Here is a 20,625-nt window from a genome sequence, read left to right as displayed (position 1 = left end):
TTTACCAGTCGATAGGTGCTGAATTTTCGATTTATTCCGGAGTTGTTTGTTCTAAATGCCCTGGTGTAAAAGCAGAGATGAAACACAGAATACCTTCTTCTTTTTTAGATACAAATCCACTAATGGATGTTAGCGATCACATTTCCGTTTACTCTCTGTTTCTTGCAAGGCGTATCAGAGATTGTATGTCGTTAATCTCTGTCCATTGCCTTACGTTTCGAAACCAGGACATTTTATTGCGTCCTATTCCTCTCTTACCTTCAATTTTACCCTCTATTATAAGTTGAATGAACTGGTATTTTTCGTTTCGCATGATGTCACATAGATGTAATGTTTTGCTTTTCTTGATGGTTTCCACAAGTTGGCGTTCTTGGCTGATTCTCTTAAGGGCATCTACTGTGATTTTCGCCGTCCATGGTATCTTTAAGATACGGCGATAAAGCCATATTTCGAAGGCTTCTAATCTGTTTTTATCCCTCGTTTTGAGTGTCCAGTCCGCCATATAGCAGCACCGACAATACGTAGCACTTAATAAACCTTAACCTCAGTTGAAGATCGAACTCTGAACAGGTCAGTACCTTCCTGAATTTTACGAAAGCTTGTGGAGCTTGCTCAATGCGACATTTTACTTCCCTGTCGGATGCCCAGTTTTCAAAAATCCACGTTCCCAGGTATTCAAATTTGGTTACTTTTTCAATGGACTTGGTATTTAGTGTTATGGTGGTAGTCCATCTGGTGAGACCGCTCCCGTCTGGAAAAATTTCTGATTCGGTTTCTTTGTGGATTACTATTCAAAAATGTCCCCTTTAAACAAATCTGAAGGGTGGCGGGCGGAATTTTTGGACAGAAATTGTTTAAACAATCTTTTTAAACAAATACAAAATATCACGTTTTTTGTTCCGGAACATTTATTTTTGAGTTTTGTCGGTGATTCTGAACAAGAAAGGTATCTTGTAAATTTTCTCAAAAATTGATAGTTTTCGAGTTATAGGCGATTTAAAATCTGAAAAATGCGAAAATACGCATTTTCGAGGCTTAAAAACTCATATTTAAATTAGTATTTTTGAGGTTGCCAGATACTTCGATTGAAGACTGAACATTCAGCTTCAAGATTCTGAAGAGTGACTGCGTCTAACTTTAGTTTATACCGTTGTTTTTTAATTGTTAAATATGCGTGTTTATCCGATTTTTTTGCTGGTGCGGCGCGCTACGTTTCAAAAATCTCCTATTTTTCTCCGAAAAATATTTTTTCTAGATTCTTTGGGACATTCTAAAAAAAAGTTTCTTGACATTTTTCTCAAAAGTTAATAGTTTTAAAGTTATAAGCAATTTAAAATCCGAAAATGCTTTTTTTTGTGATTTTTCGGATTTTCAATCGCTTATAACTTAAAAACTATTAACTTTTGAGAAAAATGTCAAGAAACTTATTTTATTTAGAATGTCCCAAGCAATCTAGAAAAAGTATTTTTCGGATGAAAATAGGAGATTTTTGAAATGGAGCGCGCCGCACCGGCAAAAAAATCGGATAAACACGCATATTTAACAATTAAAAAACAACGGTATAAATTAAAGTTAGGCTTGATCACTCTTCATAATCTTGAAGCTCAATGTTCAGTCTTCAATCTAAGTATCTGGCAACCTCAAAGATACTAATTTAAATATGAGTTTTTAAGCCTCTAAAATGCGTATTTTCGCATTTTTCAGATTTTAAATCGCCTATAACTCCAAAATTATCAATTGCTGAGAAAAATTACAAAATACCTTTCTTGTTTAGATTGACCCAGAAAATCTAAACATATATTCCAGAGCAAAAAAACATGATATTCTGTATTTGTTTAAAAAAAATGTTTAAACAATTTCTGCCCAAAAATTCCGCCCGGCACCCTTCAGATTTGTTTAAAGAGGACATTTTTGAATAGGAATCCACAAAGAAACCGAATCAGAAATTTTTTTCAGACGGGAGCGGTCTCACCACATGGACTATGGAATTTTCAAGTGTATCCAAGTTTCTGGAGATGATCATGAATTTTGTCTTTTTGGTATTAATCTCTAATCCCTTTCGCTTACTGCGACTATGTTGACAGTTGACAGTAGTCCCTTTCGACTATGTTGTCACAAATTAAGACAACACCATCAGCATATCGTCTGTTGTTGATCAGTACTCCATTCACTTTGATTCCCATCTGTGCATCTTCCAAAGACTCTTGAACTATGGCTTCCGAATATATTTTAAATAAAAGAGGGGAGAGCACACATTCCTATCGAACATCACCTTCTTATATGTATGGGTTTGGATATAATATAATGGTCTATTTTTAATTGTGTCGTTTGATACCAGTATAAGTTTTCAATGCATGTAATGTCTTTTTACTTCTTACAAAAGAACCTGCTTAATAGGATTTTTGTTTACTTGTTATGTTAAAAATATACATTTCTAACAATTATTAAAATTATATAAATTTAAATACAAACTCAATAGATACACGAAAACTTAACAAACGCTAAAACAAATGATAACAGATACAAAGAAACGGAACAAACATAAAAATATAACCACAGTATTAATGCAGTAACTGAAGGTTTTCACCTCCGATTTCGTTGAACCTTCATCGATTTTCATGAAAAGTGGTGAGTAGTTAGAGGATACCTCAAGGAACAAAGGTGACGTGATACCAACTTGAGCTTTTACCCTGGGGGGGGGTGGATGCTACCCCTTTCTGTAAGTGAAAATTATTTTGTTAAAAATAATACCACTAATCGATAGAGGAACAAATTATAAGCGAAATTTGTTATATAAAGTTATTAATAAAAATCAATACTTTTTGAGTTATTAAAGATCAAAGATTTATTTTTTCGTAAAAAAATGTATGTTTTAAAGCTGTTATTAGCGTATAACTCAAAAAATATAAGCTTTTACAAAAAGTTATTATTACCAAAATTGAAGATACCAAAAAATTTAATAAAATCCTCTCTTGAAAAGCTAAATTTATGTTAGTTCAAAGTGAGTTATGGGTAATTTAATGTATATTTTTTTCGACGAGTACTCAATTCTAAGTATTAAATCTTAAATAACGGGATAACTATGCATTTTATAAAATATACCTGCTAAATACTTGTCAAAGTACTTTGGAATACCTATCAAAGCAACTCCAGAAGAAGTTGATAGCATTAAAATAGTACGCACTTTATAATGAAAATAAGAGAACACTTTTGAATTTTTTAGGAAAAAGTGAAAAATAAAACATACGCCATTTCCACACAAATTAAAATTTATTTCTTTATACAATTTTTTTATATTAGCATAAGGAACGATTTCAACAAGTTTGACCGGTTTAGAATGCATATTTAAAAAAATATATCATTGAAAAAATCTGAATTTTTAAAATTATCGTAATTTTCATTTTCTTTTGATAATAACTCCAAAAATACTCAATATACGTAAAAAATGATATGTAACCAAATTTTAGTTTTTTTAGTGTTGAATGTTTTACCAGTTTTACTATTTCTGTAGGGTAAAAAATAAACAGAAATAGAAACGTTTAAAGTTTAAATTTGGCTGCGAGTACCATGTAAGTGGGGCCATTTTTAAAAAAGTAAAGGGGTTTTAAGATTAAATTCAACGCGGTTTAATAGCCCTTGGAATTAACTTTCAAATGGTTTTCAGGTGAACTTGAGATATCGTAAAAATTGATGGAGTTATTTAAAAAAAAATCAATAACATTTTTGGAAAAATTTTTGGTAGATAAATTTTTAAAAATTTTTGGAGCATAAATTTTAATGCAATCAACTTGTTCGGGGGCTCACTTGATAGATATTTCTAAGTACTTTGACAAATGTTTAACATCATTTTCCCGTTATGTTGGCTTGAATATTTAGATTTAGGTACTTGTCGAAAAAAATATACATTCTCACTTTTAGTTAACACTAAAAGGTTTTTCTAGTAAGGTGTTTATTTTGTTTTTTATTAGCTTCAATTTTGGTAATAACTTTTTTGCTAAAACTTATAGTTTTTGAGTTATTTATCAAAAATTGACTAAAAACATGCATATTTCTCACGAAAAATTAAAATTTCTGATTCTTAATAACTCAAAAAGCTTCGATTTATTTTAATAACTTTAGGTTACTTTAATAACTATCGAAGTATGGTGTTATTTTTAGGAAAATTATTTTCACCTCCGAGAAGGGATGGCATCCACCCCCAGTGTTAAAGCGCAAGTTAACACCATGCCACCTTTGTACCTTGAGACATCCTCTAACCACTCACCAATTTTCATGAAAATCGATGGAGGTTCAATGAAATCGGAGGTAATAGCTCATATCCACCTTCAGTGGCGGCACTATATCTAATTCCGCCTGTATGTCGGGCTAATTTTTGTGCAACGTCGAGACAAATGTGAATGTAAGGTTAATATAGAGACAGTTTGGATATGTATAGATATCTGAGTACAAAATGACTCTTAGACACAATACTAGAAAATTATATTTGAAAATTTGACCCACGTTTTCAGTCGCGCCGTTAGATTTTATCTAACAAAAGTCAATTCTATTCATATTTAGTTACGCTCTGCGGTACCCTTGAACATGCGCATTAATACACTCTTCCTCGAGGCACTTACGAGTGGAAAGTTATGTTGCAAAATTTTTCATTATTCATGTTTCATCAAAAATTATTCACGGAAAATGATAACATGTTAGATTTTTTTAATAGCGCAGCCGATCCCGGGTTAATAATGATCTGTCACTCGACTCGTTCATCAGTAAATTCTTATTCCAATTTGGTCTTCAACTCCTTCTTAATGTTTTGAATATAACATTCGTAAAGGCTATTTTTATATTCAAAATATTATGACATAACAATGATGATCAATACTGTATTGTTCAATCAAATTTAAATTTAAAATTATTCGTCTTCTACGGATAAGTCATCCATGCGAATGAATCACCGTGATAAACAATGATATTGTTCTGACGCATCAGTACAACAAAATTTGGTTTTGTTTTTGATAATTATACCTACATATATTTATTAACCGCTTGGGTGGACACGAGAAACGGTAATTAATCTTCTAAGATATTACGTATTACATTTAGGATTTTTATTTTATCAATATATTTATTTTCCTTTATTGGTTTTCAAGGTTAGCCAACCAAAAAAGGTTCAGCTTTTACGTTCATATTGATTCAATTAAAGCTCATATTTTTTAGCCCAATTTAGAAATGTTAATTATATAGTCAATTATATAGGTTTTTTTGTAAAGTCAACAGTTTTCAAAAAAATAATTCATTAATTTTAATGCATTTAATTAATGTCCACAGAAAGGCAAATGCAGCCGGCAACGCTGCGTTCCTTCTTCTGTGTAAAAATAATTTTACTGGAACTCAACTATCATGAATCATCGACCATCAGGCATAATATTAGTTATGTATTGATAAAATACTGATAACAGTGATAGAAAAACAGCTAAATATTTGGATATATATTTGGATAGTATCCAAATATCCAAATATCCTAAATATTTGGATAATTTTACTGGAACTCAACTATCATGAATCATCGACCATTAGGCGTAATATTAGTTATGTATTGATAAAATACTGATAACAGTGATAGAAAAACAGCTAAATATTTGTGTTTATTAAATATCTAATAAATAAGGTTTGTATAGTGTTTTACCTTACATAAAATTTTTTTATTGCCATCAACTCAATCAAGCTACGTCTTCAAGGAGTATCTACCGGTAGAATATGTTACAAAAAATTTGAGTATTACATGTCTCCATTCAATCTTCTGTTACAAGGAGCACTCCCGAATCATAATTTACAATGTATAAATTTTTTAAATCATAATTTGGGATTAACAATGTACATACATTGTAAATTATGATTTGGGAGTGCTCCTAGTAACATTTACCGTATCTTGGTTTGTTTATTTTTACTGCATCTTGATTGTGAATTTAGAGTAATAATCCCAGCCCATACATTAATACTTTTGGCATTATTAAAGTAAAACACACAAACACCATTTCTCGTAAAACAAGCTTTATCTCCACAAAACACCTTACACATTTTGTTTTGAAACCATCTACAAACCCTTAAACTTAGAGGTATTGTCCTTTTCATGATCATTTTTCAGTGCATAACAAATGATAGGAAAAAGGATAAGTCCGTGATAATACACATTTATGACATTTATTATAACATGACATTTTAGCTAAATCTGACAGTTGTCACATTTTATTTTCAATTTGGAATAAAAACCAATCAAATGTGTTTCTTGCATTTATAAAATGGTATTTTCTTTGATTTGTATAGTCTTATAAATTATACAGATTATATTTGTAATATTATTATCTAATTAAAAAAATATATTTTTTATTATGCCGCCATCTATCGACAACTAGAATAACTAGAATAAATGTAGTAAAAATGTCACCGACGAAATGTAATCACCGACGTGCCTTTTTTTCTGTCACATACAATTTAATGCATTAGAGAGAAATCGAAAAACTGTGACGCACTGAAAGATGATCATGAGAAATACTGTAAATCGCTTTGGTGTACCTAAATCTTGCACTAATTATACACTATAAGTGTTACGTAATTAGCATGATACTTGTGATCGAAATCTTGACAATACCACAACAATACGATGTATTCTTGGGTTACAGGTAATTATGATATGACTGTTTGTGCTACAATTTTAAATATTTTCGCTATGTCAAAATCAATAAAACTGCCGGTTTGCCAAATGTAAATTTTAGTAAAAGACATTATTTTATTTTTTTCAGTCAACAGATGACCTTAGAAAAAAAAATTATAAGAAAGTTTTCTTTTAAATGGTGCATTCTACCCACCCCTTTAAGGAACGCACTATTTTCCTGACACCCTGTATACTTATCTCCCGTTTTATACCGATAACGCGGCTTTGGGATTATAGAAGGGTAGTCTGCTATATCTAGGGCCTACGGTACACAAGGAAGGTAACAGGGCCAGTGCTACACTTCAACCGCCTATTATTACCCCTAGTTTTACTCAAGGTACTCATTTATATTCAGGATGAGTCGACCTTAGGCCTATACACATTTTAAAAATGTCTATTAGATGTTCTCGCCGGCCCGGTGATGGGTTTCGAACCCCTGTCTATCTGCGTGGAAGTCAGACATACTACCGCCTGAGCTATCCGGGCCCACATAGGTATACCTACGTAATTATCTAATCTTATAAAATCCTAATCCGACAAGTCACGCACTGTGTCCGGTACGGTACATTTGTCAATATATAAACATTAAATGACGTTTAATAAACCGACGTTATAATAAAATTACGTTTTATTTTTTTATCCCGTGTGATAATTTTATTATTTATGAAAATTATATAAATTATATTATAAAATATAGGTACATTATATTAACATAATATTTTTTATATTTAACAAAATAATTTTAGTATTTATTTATTAGTTGACAACTAATCCACAAATAATAAAATTTATAGTTTCAGTTAGATTTTACAAAAATTATCTTATATGACGGTTCTGTCGACTGTTTGCTTTATTCATACATTAGCAGATGGCGTTATGAAGTGTGAAGTGTGATGCGAGTTTATTGAAATATTTAAAATTATTAATGAAACATAACAACATCGTAGGATATTAAGTTTAATTATTATATAAAACAAATATGATGTTTAAAAATAAACTTTGAGTATAGTTTCAAAGGAATTATTAACAACTAACGTTAAAAACGTTGGTAGAAATATATTTGCTTTTGTATTGACTACTTCATTAGTAGGTACTTAATTAAATATTTCGCAAATCTGACAAATATATGGGTTATTTTACAAAAAAAAAATTAATTTAAAACATTATGTTACTTTATATTTAATTGGTTTACATGCAAGACTTTTATTATTTTAAAAATGTAATTTTTAATTCTTTTGAAAATTTGTTGATCCTAAAACTTTGGAAAAATTGGATTAAGTGATTTTAGATGGCAATTAATTGGATCCCGATGGCAATTGTAAATGGGTAAAATTACTAGTCTAATCTAATAAAAGGCTAGGAGGACACGTCAAGTGGATTTGAAGTTTGTCCGGGACGATAAGTCTATATGGAAATATTAAATGATATTTAATACATTTTTATTGAAGTGAAGACTTCTTTAGGGACGTTGTGCACTTTTTGGATGGGGAAAAAGCATTGAATTCGCGACCGCCATTGCCGGAATGGGACGTTTCGATGCCGCCGGTTCATCGCCGGCCGTTTCGATGCCGCCGGTTCATCGCCAGCCCATTTCATCGCCGTCATATCTCGCATTTCCTAGAATTCCTAATTAATACTAAAAATAACTAATAATTGTAACTGTCGAAAATTCGGAAATATATCAGATAGCGATTAATTGACTTGCGATGAATCGGCCGGCATCGGCATCGAACTGGCGGCATCGAAACGGCGGCGATGAAACGTCCTAGACCCGTCATCGCGACCGTCACCGCGACCGTTATCGCTTCGTCAAAATAATTTTTTTTTAACGAAAAAAACAGTTTCTTAACGAAAAGTCTTAGATTTAAAATATTGTTTATTGTATTTTTATTTCAATTATTCTAATTGTTTAAAAGGTAGTAAACTTTGCATCTGGGGCTTTTCGTTGTTTTCCTCGTAATACGAGAGATGTCGCTGAATTGCGTCTCAGAGGTGGGTTCATTGCATTGCGATGGTTTGCCTTAAATTGGCAGAATTGTTTGTATTTCCTTCAGAGTTGAGACTTCTGAGCTTCACCGATGAGACATAAGGATGCTGAAATAGCTATATGGAGATGGTGGTCCAACTCTGAATCAAATATAAACAAAACCTGCCTTGATCTTTTTTATATTTTTTTTATTTAATTTGATGGCTTTGGTAAAGACCAATTAGCCAGTAAAATTAATTTTGTACGTATATATTATGTGTATGTATATGTATATATAAATTACGTAGAAGTATTTAAATTTTAAATAAATGTAAAACCTATTTTTTTATGGGGAAAATGGGTTGATTTAGCGACCGATTTATTCCCAAATAAAATGGTAAATCACATTTTTGTTGTAGTCTCCTAGCACAAAAACCTAATTAATCAGATCCTCATAAAAAATGTTTATATTGAAGCTATAAATATAGTATAATATCAAATGTTTTCTAAGCAAAAGTCTCATAGCCAACTAGGTAGAATATTTTATGGTTTTATTAATATTTTACGCAGCAATATTTTACATATCACATACAATATTATTAAATTAAGGATCAGCCTAGATTAATATGTATTTTTTTCAAAAAATTATTTTTATTGAATATTTTCACGCCCATCCTAGTAAAATTTCATTTAGTTTTGGTTGCAATTAATGTTTGTCTTAAAGCATCACGAATAACTCACAAATTAAAGCGGTTAGGTATAGGAAATGCTTAAAAAATAAAAAAGTACCACAAAATATCATTTTATTACAAACTTGAAATACAGGGTGTTCTATTTAAGAAAACTCAGAAAATACTCATTCCGAGTTTCGACCAATTCTGTATACTAAAATGAAACATTTCGCTATAAAAATCGTTTTTAACAATAGAAGACTATTAAAAATCGTTTGAATATAAATAGAAATGTTGATGTGAAATAACTACAATTCTACAGGGTGTAATATTGTTACGAAATTGATAAAAAAAAACGTAATTATCTTTCAAATTACCTCGTATAATATTACAAAACTTTATATTTTAAGAAAGAAGGAATCGAGATCAATCCAACAAATTAAAAATATATAGGGTGTTCTATTAAAAAACAAGTTTGTGTCACCCGGTGAATATGGGTGGCCCTGTATATTTGAAAATATTTTTAAATTATGGTCCTCTCTGTGCCTTAACTTTAAACTACGTAACTTTTTTTCGTATCTCTTACGGCAAACTAGCAATTGGAATTCCTCGCAATAATGCCCCACCATGTACCTGCATTTAAAAAAGTGGTGACAAATTAACCAATTAATATAATATTTATGGTGCTCATAAAAACGCCTACACTAGCAGTTCATTAAACTATTAACAAAATTGGAAAAAGTAGCAATCTATTTTATAATTGATTTTAGTTTACTGTTAGACTAGTTTTTAATCATATTAGTTGGGCTGGGAGCCAACCCACTACTATCCTTGCTAATAATGATAGTATAAATTGGAGGCCTATATAATCAACTAATCAGATAAGTGGGTAAGATATTTTTTTTTTCAACGAAACTTAGACGTTTCTATTATAATGTTACTATTATTACTTATTATGTTTTATTTGGGAAAAAGTTATTTACCAACAATTCAGTGCTAAAATCTAATCTTATGATTGTATATGTTACAGTTCAAGTTGATTCTCAGTTAGAGTTGACTTTAACTAGTTCGAGTCAACTCCAATTGAAACGAGCAGTAAAAGTTTATTTGACAAATTTACTTCAACTTTTACTGGTTGAAGTTGACTCTTCCTAACTCTTGTTAGTAAAAGTAGATTATACAATTTATACGAGTATAATCTCACGTGCATTTTTGATGAGTGTGCGTCTCTTTGTTTTGACCGTTTCAACTACTTATTAGTCCAGGCTATAACGTCGCCCCGTTAGGTAAATTATTCTGATTCGATTTTTTTGCACAAACTTACTCAAACAAATACATCCTTATAACAAATACACAGTGTCAGGCGGTACCGCGGTCGAAAAATTTGTTTAACCAATTTTTGTTAACCAAATTCACAAAAATAATTCTTATCTACTCTACCTCATATTATGTATGAGTTTTTATTGTGTGAAAATTGTAAATATAGATAGCAGTACATGAAGGATTTAAAGTGTGCCTGAAGTAATAATGTATTTTAAATGGGATTTACTTTTTCGCACTGTTTTTTAGCACACTTTCATATAATCAAATATCCTTACCTTTCGCCTTGTCACGGTGACGACATGTGAGCAATAAATTACAAAAAAAGTTTTGACAGTTTTGTGGTTTGACAGAGGTTTGAATTTTTAAATGTCAAAGTACCTAAAAAAATTGTAAAATAGGAATATATTCCAGTGACGAAGAGTTGCAGTTTTTTATTTGTTTTTTGGTAGATAAAATATTGTATGAAACTGTGCGTGAAGTACTTTTTGCGCACTTAGGCGCTGTACAGCACTCGGCCCGCTCGTGCTCTAAACATCGCGTGCGTGCGCAAAAAGCATACTTCACGAACTGTTTTATAAATAACTAAGTATTTCACTCCAGACAAATTTTTTTAGATTATTTTGGTCATTCGGAGCAAAAAAGGTATCTTGTGATTTTTCTCTAAAATTGATAGTTTTCGAGTTATACGCGATTTAAAATTTGAAAAATGCGAAATGACAATTTTTAAGGCTTAATAACTCGATTAAAAACTATTATTATGAAAGTCAGAAAGTCTCCTAATCAAGGTTTAAAGCACCCTCTACAAGATCCTGAAGTAATTTTTGTCATTATTTTATTATTAAGCTGTTATTTTTAATTATCAACAATGAGCGCTAAAAGCGTATTGAGGCGGCCGTCAATGTGAGTGCGAGTAAGATCCTCCATTGCGACCGTCCGATGGTGCGTATCTCAGTCGCACTCACATTGACAGCCGCCTCAATACCCTCCTAGCGCTCATTGTTAATAATTAAAAATAACAGCTTAGTAATACAATAATGACAAATATTTCTTCAGTACCTTGTAGGAGGGTCGTTAAAATTTGATTTGGTGACTTTCTTACTTTCATAATAATAATTTTTAACTGAATTATTAAGCCTTGAACATGGTCATTTTCGCATTTTTCAAATTTTTAATCGGGTATAACTCGAGAACAATAAATTTTACAGAAAAATCACAAAAGACCTCTTTTGCTCCGAATAACCCACATTAATGATGTAAAAAAAATGTCTGAAGTGAATTTTTTTTGTGAATTTATTTAAAAAAAATATTTAAACAATTTTTCGATTACGGTATCATCTGACACCCTGTGGATTCGTTATGAGGATCTCTTTTTGAGTAAGTTTGTGCAAAAAAATTGAACTGGAATAATTTACCTAACGTGGGCGACGATACAACCTGGATTATAAATATCACGATTTGAACATAATATACAGTAACATTTAATTTCTATTGTCTGTCCCACCTTGACTTTACAGTACACGAACATACGGCAATACAATCCTTACGGGAGTTTTTAGCGCGGCGATGCCGATTTTCTTCAAAATAATTTTCAATCGGACATTACCAAGGTCCTAAAAATGTAGGTCCCTAAAAATGTTAAATTAAAACTAACCCGTTACAGTCAAGTAAAACAATATTTTTCATTGTTTTTTTTTGTGAGTGATAGTCATTTTCGAAAAGTAATCATCAATTTTATAATCGATATGCGTAATAACTTTTTTTGGTTAAGAATGTTAGAATATTCAACATTAAAATCGGATATTGTTCTATGGTTGTTAATTTATGTATTGACAGTATAGATAGTTCTGAAGTAATGTCAAGAAAAATATCAAATATATTGTCAGTCAAGTTTAAATGTTTTATACAAAATTATTTTTATTTTGTTCAGATAAAGGTATTTTTCGAAAAAAAAAATGTTTTAGAACCCCTGACAGACACAAAATGTCAATAATATTAATTCCTAAGTTATTAATAGTTATCCTATAGAAAAAAGTATATTTGCTTAAAACCTGTTTCTGATCAAATTTGGCATCACTGTTGGTCATAAGAACCTGTACTGTAAAGTCAAGGTGGGACGCACAATAGAATCGGTTGTTTGTGTGAATCAACTTTTACTAAATGGCATTGGGAAGAGTATACTTTAACTATACTTTAACTAGTTGGAGTCTACTTTTACTAGTAAATGTTGAATAAAAATCTTCATTTTATATTTATAATCAACTTTTGCTAAAACCAGCCGTTTGAGACGACTCGAACTAGGAAAAGTCAACTCCAACTGGATAATCAACTTGAACTGTAACATATATATTAATAATATAGGTATTGTACCCTCGGAGGTCCGTGGAAAAAATTTACACCCAAAATAACAAAATTAAGTATGGCAACACTGTGTGAATGTTGATAGTAACAAGATAAACAGAACTGTAATTTTGCCCAGACAAATTAATATATTTTTGTGCCAAAAAATGAGATTTTTCAACCAAATAATGTTTCACATAATGATGTGCAAAATAATTTTGAATTGGTTTCTGCTAATGAGCTTTTTTTTTGTCATTAAGGTAGAAAAAACTTTAAAATTTATTCTTTATAATCATTATCGTCCAGTTCTCGTCTTATTATTTTCACTGTACTAATATCCGTCGACTAATTTACAATGATTAATGCGATGTTAAAACATTTTATCGTTAGCGGCTTCTGGAGTGTCTGAACCCACTTGAACCATACAGTTGAGTCCGGGAATAAAATAGAATAGAATAGTAAATATGCTTTATTGTCACTAAAAATTTTTTACAATTTTATGGACAAAGCTTACATACAGTCAAAAGAAAAATAATACAACAACTAATAACAAATAACAACTACAATTTACTAAAATTAGATAAATCGTCAATATACAGTAAATATGATATAAAACCAAAGACAAAACAATAAATTGCAAAATTTATATAAATTACAAATTGAACATACTTACAACAAATAAAATACAACATTAGGAATTGACAGTTTAATCTATTGCGTATGAAACCCAATTTTCTTATTTATTCATTAAGAAATTCTTCTATTGAATAATATGGTCTTTTAGATAGATAGACTTTTGTCATTTTACGGAACTTTGGCAAAAATGTTGCAGATTTAAGTTGTAAATGGAGATGGTTGTAAAGTTTTTTGCGGAATATAATATAGATTTCTTTACTAACTCAGTGGATGGGATCGGTAAATAAATATTAAAGATTGAATTTCTGGTGGAGTAAATATGATTGGGCCATGAAGGTGTTTACGAATTAAACAAACCGTTTCTAGAATATATAAAGATGGAAGTGTTAAAATTCCGTGATTTCAGAAAGTAACTTCTGCAATGTGTAGATCTTCTGAGGCCAAACAGGTATCTTATTGCTCTTTTTTGCAATTTAAAAATATCATCAAATTGAGCAGCTGTACTAGAACCCCAAAAAGGAAGACCATATCGAAGATGAGACTCGAACAACGAAAAATATGTTATTTTAGAAGATGCTAAATTGAGTTCCCTTGTGACAGATCTTATTGCATAGCAAGCTGAGGCGAGTTTCTTACTTAACAAATCGATATGAAGGGTCGAAGGGACCATTTGAGGTTGCTGTCTAAAAAAAAATACCAAGAAATTTTACAGAATCAACGGTACTGATCTGGCTGTTATTAAGGAGCAAAGGTTGAAGAGCTGCTTTATAGGATAGTGCCACTGTTTTATCTATATTGAAAGGGAGTAAATTAGAGTCAAACCAGGTCTTTATCGTCAGTAGATCCGAAGTTATAGTTTCATGAAGAGATGCAATAGTTGAGTTGCTCCAAGTGATACTGGTATCATCAGCAAAAAGAAAAATTTTCCCATCGATTTTTAAATTAGTGATGTTATTTATAAAGATAAAGAACAGAAGAGGACCGAATACTGAACCTTGCGGTACTCCACATACAATGTTTTTGAGACTAGAGTCAGTATCATTTGCTCTAACTAGTTGTTTCCTATTATTCAAGTAGGATTGGAACCAATTCAAAGAAATACCTCTAATTCCATAGAAATTTAGTTTTGTATTCAAGATGTCGTGATTTACACAATCAAAAGCTTTGACATAGTCACAGAAAACAGTGGCAGTATGAAGATTATTGTTTAGTGCTTGATAAACCTCATGTAGTAGAGAAAACATGGCAACAGTGGTACATTTATTAGTTAAAAAGTCGAACTGATTTTGAGATCAAATGTTGTTATCAACGATAAATAGTATGGTATAGTTAGACCCAAACCCAGACATCCAAAGTGAAAGTTATTCTCCAACACCAAATTGTTCTATATGGTCCACATAATGTTCAGAAAAAAGTCACACCATTTTGAGCGCCGCGTTTGGGGGGGAGAGGGGGGAGAAATCTGCAAATTTGTAGATTTTTACGTTTTTCCTCAATATTTCTAAAACTAAGCAGTTTAGCATGAACAAACCTCTACACAAAATTGTTCCACATTAAATTTGAAATAAAAAAGGCCCTATGCATAACCCTTCTAAAATGAACGGTTCCAAAGTTACGGAGGTAGTATAGTATAATTGGTCCAAAAAAAGGCCTAACCCAGACATCCAAAGTAAAAGTTTTCCTTCAACACCAAATTGTTCTATATGGTCCACATATTGTTCAGTAAAAAGTTACACCATTTTGAGCGTCCGGTTTGGGGGGGAGATGGGGGAAAATCGGTAAATTAGTAGTTTTGTTAAGGTTTTCGTCAATATTTCTAAAACTATGCTTTAGCGTAAGGAATGTTCTATAGAAAAATGTTCTACATAAAATTTAAAACAAAAAAGGTTCTATACATAATTGTTATAAAATCAACGGGTGAAAAGTGGAGGTTTTCGATACTTTTATATTTACTAATTTCTCCCCCCCCCCCCAAACCCGACGCTCAAAATGGTGGACTTTTTTCTGAACATTACGTGGACCATATAGAAAAATTTGGTGCTGGAGGATAACTTTCACTTTGGATGTCTGGGTTTTTGGTATAGTTATATCATAAATATTGCCCAAAAAATATAAAAAGTATGAAAACCTCCACTTTTCACCCTCCGTAACTCTGGAACCGTTGATTTTATAACAATTATCTATAGAACATTTTTTGTTTTAAATTTCATGTCGAACATTTTTGTATATAACATTGTTTACGCTAAAGCATAGTTTTAGACATATTGACGAAAAACGTAAAAAAAACTACTAATTTACCGGCTTCTCTCCCATCTCCCTCCCAAACCGGACGCTCAAAATGGTGTAACTTTTTACTGAACAATATGTGGACCATATAGAACATTTTGGTGTTGGAGGAAAACTTTTACTTTGGATGTTTGGGTTAGGCCTTTTTATGGACCAGTTGTACTATACTACCTCCGTAACTTTGGAACCATTCATTTTAGAAAGATTATGCATAGGACTTTTTTTATTTCAAATTTAATGTAGAAGAATTTTTTATAGAGGGTTGTTCATGCTAAACCGCATAGTTTTAGAAATATTGGCAAAAAACTTAAAAAACTACGAGTTTACCGATTTCTCCCCCTCACCCCCAAACCTGACGCTCAAAATGGTGTTACTTTTTTCTGGACATTGTGTGGACCATATAGAACAATTTGGTGTTGAAGGATAACTTTCACTGTGGATGTCTGGGTTATGCCATCTTTTGGATCAACTATACTATACTAAAAGGACATAAGTCGAGTTTTAATGAGTCTCTCAATAATTTTGAAGAGTGCCGGTAGTAAGGCAATAGGTCTATAGTTGCAGGCATTAGATTTTTCACCACCCTTATGAAGAGGAATAATAATGCCTGTCTTTAGGCACTCTGAAAATTTACCTTTTTCAAAGGAATCATTAATTAGTAAGACGAGGATTTCCAACACATTTTCTGTGAAATTAGAGAAAAATTTTATAGATAGTCCATCAGTACTACTGGATGATTTGCTTTTAATACTATTGATTGTTTGGGTCAGTTCAGAGTTATCGACTGATTTTAAAAAGAATAAATTCGAGACCTTTCTTGAATTAGGGAGATAGGAAATGAAATCTTGTTCGGCAAAATAGTTGATGTTATATTTTTACTCACATTAACGAAGTAATCGTTTAGACTTTCAGGATTTGGAAGGGAAAATGATTGAGCTGTGTGAGTTTTATTTCGAAGATCGTTTATTATAGACCAGGTTTATTTTGCAACACTTTTAGAGCTTCCCAGACGATTTTGATAATAGGCTTTTTTAGCTGATTTGATAAGTTTTAGATATGTTGTCCTGTATTTCGTTTTTACGGGAATATTTACCCGTGCGTCATCATTTAATGCATACGAAATAAGTCGATGATAAGTCGGAAATTGAAATTTACTAAACGCAACAGCAAGTGACTTGCTGTTGCGTTTAGTAAATTTCAATTTCCGACTTATCACCGACTTGTTTCGTATGCTTTAAATGATGACGCACGGGTAAATATTCCCGGATTCAACTGTATGCAAAGTCCGCAGATAGTGTACTACTTTTTTTATAAACAAATTAACACTAATGAGAAATCGTGTTTTTTTCAATTATTGCTCTGTAACTCTTATAAATATGTAATATTTTAACTTTACACCAAAAACACTCAAATAAAAATTCACCCTAACTAATTTCTGCGTACAGATATCTTTTCCTCATTTGCTTCGACGAAAATTTCCCTCGGAAATTCCGGGTTTTCCCAACAAAATCTTTTATTTTTAACTAAAACTTTAGGAAGGTAAGTAATTATTTTTTAATAATTAAATATCTTAAGTAGCGATATAAAGCTTTTTTGTTTATATTATATTTCAAGATAGTCCAGAAAGCCACTGCGCATCCGCTAGGAAAAATATTCTAATTCGGATTTTTTGCACAATCTTACTCAAAAAGGACTCCTTTTAACAAATTTGCATGTTGCCAGGACCAAAAGGTGGTCAAAAATTTTTTAAACGTTTTTTTTTTTGTTTTTTTCCTAAAATTATTTTTTTTGCATCGAACAAAGTTTTTTTATGTTTTTTGGATCATTCCAAACAGAAAAGGTCTTTAGTGACTTTTCTCTAAAAATTATAGTTTTTGACATATAAGCGATTAAAAATTGAAAAATTGCGAAATCGGCCATTTTTAACCCTCAAAAACTATGTGAAAAACTTAAAATTTGAATGTTGCCAAGGTAGGTAGATATTCTTTAAACATCGATTCATGAAATCCCGAAAAGTTTTTTGCAATACAATATTCAAAACTCCTTTGTTTTTTAATTGATAATCAAGCGTGCGCGACACTATTTTCCACCGACAGTATGGTGCAAATGAAAGGAATAAATTCGTTATTTCGTAAACCGGCGCATTTAAGAAAAAATCCCGAAACACGTCGATTTGTATTTTTAAGTTATTATATTGTGCCATGTATGGTATACTAGTGACGTCATCCATCTGGGCGTGATGACGTAATCGATTATTTTTTTAAATGAGAATAGGGATCGTGTGGTACCTCATTTGAAAGGTTCTTGAATTCTCTATTCAGTAATATAAACATTCACATAATTATTTATACAGGGTACCCAAAGAATTTTTATTAAATTAAATTATTTGACAAAAAAAGAAGTAGAACGACACCCCGTATAAATAATTATATAAATGTTTATATTACTGAATAGAGAATTGAAGAACCTTTCAAATGAGCTAGCACACGACTACTATTCTCATTTAAAAAAATCATCGATTACGTCATCACGCCCAGATGGATGACGTCACTAGTATACCATATATGCCATAATATCATAACTTAAAAATACAAATCGACCTGTTTCGGGATTTTTCCTTAAATTCGCCGGTTTACGAAATAACGAATTTATTCCTTTTATTTGCACCATACTGTCGGTGGAAAATAGTGTCGCGCACGCTTGATTATCAATTAAAAAACAAAGGAGTTTGAATACTGTATTGCAAAAAAATCTTCGGGATTTCATGAACCGATGTTTAAAGAATATCTACCTACCTTGGCAACATTCAAATTTTAAGTTTTTCACATAGTTTTTGAGGGTTAAAAATGGCCGATTTCGCAATTTTTCAATTTTTAATCGCTTATATTATGTCAAAAACTATCATTTTTAGAGAAAAGTTACCAAAGACCTTTTCTGTTTGGAATGACCCAAAAACCCTAAAAAAACTATTTTCCATGCAACAAAAATAATTTTAGGAAAAAACAAAAGAAAACGTTTAAAAAATTTTTGACCAGCTTTTGGTCCTGGCAACATGCAAATTTGTTAAAAGGAGTCCTTTTTGAGTAAGATTGTGCAAAAAATCCGAATTAGAATATTTTTCCTAGCAGATGCGCAGTGGCTTTCTGGACTAAGAAGCCGGTATAAATTAAACAAATAGTTTAGCAACAATTAATTTGTTAATTAACAATTTACGATCGCAATAAAAACCACAATAATTATGATACATTAGAATAACTATGATTTTCGTATAAAAAGGCATTATACCTATCTAACTTACTTTACAGAATTAAAATCGGACTATTTCGGCGGCCTCAAGAATGCTTTAAATTTATGAACATTTGTCTGGCTCGTAAACAAATATAATACCTCGCCAACTATTAAATTAAAGTAAATTAAGAAAACGGTATTGAACAGGACGTGACGGGACGCTTATTTAAAAAAAATTAATTGCGATGAGTGTTCCTGAGATACAATGGATCAAATTTGGCCGGTATTTGCGACGAAGTTATAAACAACAGGATGGTAATTTTTGAACCATTACCTTTTTATTTCGGTTCTCTATCTACATACAAATTTTAATATCTTCAAGGGACTCATGTCATATATTATATTGATAAAAAAATCGCTATTACGCGTGAAAAATACCAAAAATACCAAAATCGCAATCAAAAACTAGATTGAAGAAAATATAATTTCAAAGTTCAAAATCGGTATACGTTAAAAATATGTATTTTCTCTGCTTCTGATGAGCAATTTGCTTAATTTTGTGATCAAAACTAACGATGCTTTAGTTTTGTTATGATAACTTAAATTATTTATAACAAAAAAAAAATCTATATATTTTATCCAGTTCCTTTTTTTTTAATTTATCACACGTGTAACGTTCAAAACACAAATAATATTCTCATTTGAAAGCTGTCTAATTATTTAAACAATATTGGTTTAAACATATTAGAAAATTTTGTTATACACACACCGGCAAAATTAGCCGAACACGTTAAAAATGGGATATGTTTGATGTCTCGTATTTCATAAACCAGTAGTCCGATTTGAGTGATTTTTTTAGTATGTTATAGCCTTATTATTTAAGAATAATAATTGTAATAGTTGTAATAATATTGTTGCTAGACAGGTAAATACCATTTTATACCGAGTGTACCAATCATACTGTGTTTTTTTCTTAAAGTTTGGAATACCCTGTGGAATATTCTAGCATATGAAAAGTATTAGAATTAATGCTCGATTATAGACTTAGGCTTGCTTAACATTTTCCTTTTCGATTCATTTACTTATGTGAGATAATAAAAAAGTTATGTGCGTTAACATCTCTCCATGTTTTTCATCAATAAATCCTCATAGTAGGGGAGGAAAGTATACTAAATTTGCAGTTACTCGAGCGCTATGAAGAGCATGTGCTAAAATCCGAAAGAGGTTAAGTTAAGTTTTCCATAAAGTGGGGGACTTTTCATTTTTTAATTTAATTTTCCATTTGAAACAATCATTTTTCTCCGATTATAGCGCTATCTATCCATAATTCGAATAAAAGTCGAATAAAAGTTGCTTATTTTTACGTAAAGAATCCAAATCTGCAATAAAAATTGGGGGCTCCTATTTAAGATTTTAAATTAAGTCCCCCACCCCACCTCCGTGGGGGCTCATGACACCACACGGAGAGGGGTGGGGGG

At 31.2% G+C, this 20,625-nt stretch overlaps 1 protein-coding gene across 2 annotated transcripts in view; it reads left to right on the top strand.

Moving 5' to 3' along the window:
* Positions 1 to 20,625, top strand: part of LOC114339852 (zinc finger C2HC domain-containing protein 1C-like) — a 252,552-nt gene that overhangs the window by 77,767 nt on the left and 154,160 nt on the right. Inside the window, exon 1 of one of the 2 annotated variants that reach the window (XM_050659307.1) lies at positions 17,439 to 17,458. The exons of the other annotated variant lie outside the window; for it this stretch is intronic. The gene's annotated coding sequence lies outside the window, so the exon portion shown is untranslated. Of the gene's footprint in view, positions 1 to 17,438; positions 17,459 to 20,625 lie in introns of those variants that run through there. 2 annotated transcript variants of the gene reach the window in all.

The sequence above is a fragment of the Diabrotica virgifera genome, chromosome 8 (genome assembly GCF_917563875.1).
Source record: "Diabrotica virgifera virgifera chromosome 8, PGI_DIABVI_V3a".
Taxonomy (NCBI): domain Eukaryota; kingdom Metazoa; phylum Arthropoda; class Insecta; order Coleoptera; family Chrysomelidae; genus Diabrotica; species Diabrotica virgifera.
This window is presented reverse-complemented; position numbering and strand designations above follow the sequence as displayed.